Here is a 5,190-nt window from a genome sequence, read left to right on the forward strand (position 1 = left end):
ACAGTGATAAATGCTGCCTCCAAAATACGGTATAAGTGATTTCCACTACATTTTATTTATTTATTTATTTATGTTATATGCTGAAATGGGGCCGTTTTTGACTGTTCTGATTAGGCAGCTACAGCGTGGGGAAAGAAGGAAGACGGAATGACCAATAGTGAAGGACACACAGCTCATGGGATAGCCATTTGTGGTTTAATGGATATGTCCTTTTATTTTGCAGAAACATGCATATTTGATAGGTTTAATTAACACTCAGATTAGTCAATAGGTATGAATTTGAGAGTTAGGAATTGCCGTCTGCCTTTGTCCTGTCATTGACTGCCCAACATCACCGACAAGTTTGTGATACACTAACTCAAAGGGGAAAAAAGTACCAGCACTTGGATTTTAGAGAAACGCGTATTGATTCCTGTTTTTAAAACGTGACACATACTTGGTGTTTACAGTAGCAGTTGTGCATGTAACGGAGCTAAAGGATTTAGCAGGCTGACACATTTTGTACGCCCTTGTTGTCATGACATGTTTAAGCAGCGTTCCCAACATGGCAACACATCTGTTGTGGTGTACACAGTGTTATCACCACATCCTTCTGCTTGTTGGACCTTATGCAGGCAGAAGAGCAAACATTTTAGGACCCTTTGTGCAAAAACCATAAAAAGGCGCCTCATTACTTCATAAAAGTGTTTTATAGTCCCTGATGTTTTAATGCTGTTTACGGGGTTTGTATTAACAGAAGCTTCATGCCAGAGACGCATGATCACTGTTGCTGGGTCATTGCAGCCTGGCACTTAACTTTCTTCAAGGCGCTTTTATGCCTTGATAAACCATAGCAATTAGTCACATATTGCACAGTTTGAGAGAGTTTTCAGCATTAGGCAGAGCAATGTGATAAGGTGGGTGTGAAGATAAGATATCTTCTAAAATGCAATCTCATTTGTCCTCTATAAAGACATATTATTTGCTTGTTAAAGTGACAACTAAGAAGTTTGACTCCTTTGAAATGCCATACTGTGTAATGAGTGATGTATTTTTGAGGTTGTAAATGTTTCTCCTCAATCATCTGGTTTCATGGAGTCAAGAGAACATTTGTGTCCGTTGATGTGTAGTATTTATAAGCAAAAATGTGTTATTTTAGTGAACGGAAAAATACAGAAGCTATGCCTTCTGCTTTTTAATTATTTGATAGTGGAAACAATCATAAGAGAAGACGCATTATCAATGTTAGTTATTTATGTGTATGCAGAAATAATGAAACTACATAATATTGAAAGGCACATTTCCAATACAGTGATTGTATTAAGTTTTTACTGAAAGTTTGTAGAGTTCTACACTGATGAGGAATTGGCAGTATCGGGGGAGTAGCAGCATTACAAGTATCGTTGTTATCAGTTTAACTAAATGTTTCTGCAGCATGATCGTGACGTTGCTATTTTTTAATAACAAATAGGTTGTCAGAAGTGAAGCTACTTTTGTGATCACATCACGCCATAGAATCCACAGAAGCTATATTTCTTCAGGCACTTCTAAACCTTAATGCTTTTCCATTTCATACTTGCTTATCTGCTGATGCTCACACTAGACATTGTAAGGGATGTTCAATAACACTTTTTTTCCCAGACCGATATTCTATGGTACAAGTACTCAACTCTTGAGTAGTTACCAATACCGATTCCAGTAGTACTTTTTCTTTGCAAACTTTTCTTTTTAATTTCTATTTTTTAGTTGCTGATTGTAAAATGGTCACAAACATCAACAGCTAGCAAATTTTTGGGGGGTAGCATGTGTGTATGTGTGGGGGTAGGGCTGGGCGATATGGCCAAAATATATATATATATATATATATATATATATTTTTTTTTAAAGGTTTAATTTATTAAAAAATAATTCCTGTGCAAAATGCTCAGACAACAATAAGGTATACTGATTCTAAATCATATTTAACATAAATGTAACATTCCGAGTTGGCGCTTAAATGCCACAATTAAGTAGTTGCTAGCTATTGTAAACCACCCATCCAGCATTCTGCCACTTGTGCAAAATTCCAACTCACAATAACATCTGGATGTAACAGAACATAAAAACAAATGCTTTTAATAATCCAGAAGGACAACATTTTATTAAACGATTTAGCACATTTTCAACAATTCAATTTTTAAAGTGACAATGTATTGAATTAATTTGATTCATTGCCTAGCCCTTGTGTGGGGTATTTATAGACAAAGAGGTGAAGCTCCACTTAATGTAGAAATACTTTTCAAAGTAGCTTATGTCGCACTGGGAATTGAGACTCATTGTTGGTCCATTACTATGACTGCATCTTTTCAGTAAAACCTCAGAGGATCATATTCTCCAAGTCACCTTTTTTAAAAACTCATGGGCAGAGGTTCAAAAGTACACTGATGTGTTAATCTAACAAAATGGGAAATTATTGATTGCTAGAGGTTTCTCTACCTGTAACATCAGGCCAAAACAAGACGCTACACACAAAGCCTATGGGTAGGATGTAGGCGTGGTTTACTTAATTTTATTTTACAATTAAAGCCATGGCCAAGGTTGTATCTAGTTGAAAGGGATTGAAAGGTCAGATAAGCATCCAAACCACTTAACCAATCAATACGTAGAAGAGTTGGTCATTGTACACAATCTCCACCGTTGCTAACTTCTCTCACTTGTGTTTGTTCCATGCGCCCGATAGTGTGTGTGTGTGTGTGTGTGTGTGTGTGTGTGTGTGTGTGTGTGTGTGTGTGTGTGTGTGTGTTTGCCTTTGTGTATTATGAGGACATGTCACCTGAATACACGCAACACTGCGAGGACATTTTGAATTATGAGGACACAGCCCATGTCCTCATAATTCATTCAATGCAGAAGTGCTTCTAGGGCTGTAGAAGGCTTAAATCCAAAATTTTAGCCAATGTCCTTGTAAACCATAATTACATGAATTTGTGTATTTTTGTGTATTTGATGACGCCCCCTGTAGGAAGGTCCTCGTAATGCACCACTTCATGAATTATTCACACCAGTGTATATTTCACAGCATTTGATTGGCTGACCGTCACCTGTCCCCACAATTACGCACATGTCCCCATAATTCCGTTTTTTCTCAAAATGCTGTGTATTGTGAATGTTTGTCTGTAGACGCGACGCCTTTTTTTTTTTTTGCAGCCACCAATTCCTAAGTAGATAAATTAAATAATGAAATACACTATGACATTTAATTATATATTTCAGCATTTAATTCTTGCAGTGGTTGTTTATTTGAAAATATACAATGGTTAACAGCTGTTTATCACATCACTTTGAACAGCTGGAGGCAGAGACAGAGAAACTGTCAGTGCCGTATATTGATTCATCATTTAACATCCCACCCTGCCTTTACAATGTAACATCTTTCTGTACACCAGTGGCCAAATGTTTTGAGAATGACATTGATTTTCTAAAAATCTCCAGTGCTGACTTATTATTATTGTTTTTTTATGATGGCAATTTGCATGTACTCCAGAATGTTATAGTGATTAGATGAATTGCAAAGTCCCTATTTGCCATGAAAATTAAAGTAATTTCCTTTAGTGACCTTACAAACTTTAAGTGAAGAAGGCTTCAGGGCACCCAAGAAAATCCAGCAAATGCCAGGACTATCTCCCAAAGTTGATTCAGCTGCGGGATAAGGACATCACCACCAGTGTAGAGCTTGCTCAGGAATGGCAGTAAGCAGGTATGAGTGCATCTACACCCATGGTGAGGGAGTAAGACTTTTGGAGGATGGCCTGGTGTGACCAGTGAAAAGGGGATTCCATAAATACAGACCAAAATAAGAAAAAAAGAGTTGAAGTTATTTTCTCTGATTAACCCCCTTTCCAAATGTTTGGGGCATCCGGAAAAATGCTTGTCTGGAGAAGAAAAGGTGAGCGCTACCATCAGTCCTGCTTCATGCCAAAAGGAAAGCATCATGTGACCATTCATTTGCAGGGTTGCTTCTCAGCCAAGGAATTGGGCTCGCTCACAATTTTGCCAAAAAACACATGCATCCATTACTAAAGTATAGTACTAAAACATCCTCGGACAGCAACTGTATGACAGCAGCAAGGTTATTTTATTTACTAAAGCAAAAAAACATTTTCGTTAATGAAAAAAAAAACCTTTTTAAAAAAGTGAAACTGAAATCACATTTTATGATTACAAAATGATCTATAACTCTAGCAATAATATCCTTTGTTTTCGTCTGTGGTAATTCATTTAATATATGAGCCTTTGGGGTTCATTTTAAATGTGATCTATTTTTTTTTATTGACACTGTAAATCATAGAACAATAGCCACTCTTATCAACAAAGTTCATAATCCAACGACTGAACCAATTTGTTGATTTGAACGGGATTTATTATATTGCCCTGAGTACGGAAGTGACGTCATCTAGCAGCCCCGATAGAGAACCGCCCCCGGCTCTATTTACTTCACGAGATGTGATGGCGTGTAGCTGTGCTAATGAGGTAGGTTTGAAGCTCGAATTTTTCCTGTTGTTGTTGGTCGCTTGTGTACATTGCTCCCTCTTTCGCGAAAATGATTTATAATGCAAGTCCAGTGTAAGTGCAGCTAAGCTTACGTTAGCATACCTAACCATCTGTTGATTATGATGGATGCAGCTAATTATTTAGAATTGCTACGCTTCTGTTAGCGACGGTTAGCATAGCAGAGCTAACCGTCTGTTGAGTAAGATGAATGCTAATTGCAATTTTTAAGAGGAAAGCAATAACAGGCTGGTTTTTGATGTGAAAATATACAATGGCTTAGTATTACCAGTACAGTATAAATGAAGTATTGGTAAATTGCTGCATTTGTGTTTACTTAAATTTGTTCTTTCAATAGAAATATTTCAGTAAAGTCTGTTAGTGTTCATTACATTTAATTTATGCAAATATTTAGCAGAGCTGTGCTATCCACTGTATTTTATTTTCGTTGGCACATTTACTGCACACTGCACAGGCTATTATGGTACACTGAAAGTCAACTTCAAGACATCTGTACCAAGTTACCTATCAAACTGATTGAAACTCATTTTTTTCTATAGCTTTAGATCATTATCTTCAGTGAGACATGTCAGTCATGAGGCCACAGAGGGCAAAAGTTAAACCCAAAGAAGAGGTAGCATACTTTTCATCCTTAGGTAAAGACAAGAATGGCTTCACCATAAA

The 5,190-nt window shown here is 37.0% G+C and overlaps 1 protein-coding gene across 2 annotated transcripts in view; it reads left to right on the forward strand.

The window, feature by feature from the left end:
- The first annotated feature begins 2,705 nt into the window (after positions 1-2,705).
- The window catches only part of LOC147163917 (uncharacterized), a 10,187-nt gene continuing 7,702 nt past the window's right edge, over positions 2,706-5,190 (forward strand). Inside the window, exons 1-2 of one of the 2 annotated variants that reach the window (XM_086092229.1) lie at positions 2,706-4,488; positions 5,067-5,190. The exon at positions 5,067-5,190 is cut by the window's right edge and continues 20 nt beyond it. The gene's annotated coding sequence lies outside the window, so the exon portion shown is untranslated. The other variant, XR_015096789.1, reaches the window with a different exon arrangement.

The sequence above is a fragment of the Leptonotus elevatus genome, chromosome 13 (genome assembly GCF_054856555.1).
Source record: "Leptonotus elevatus isolate MCC_2025b chromosome 13, RoL_Lele_1.0, whole genome shotgun sequence".
Taxonomy (NCBI): Eukaryota; Metazoa; Chordata; class Actinopteri; order Syngnathiformes; family Syngnathidae; genus Leptonotus; species Leptonotus elevatus.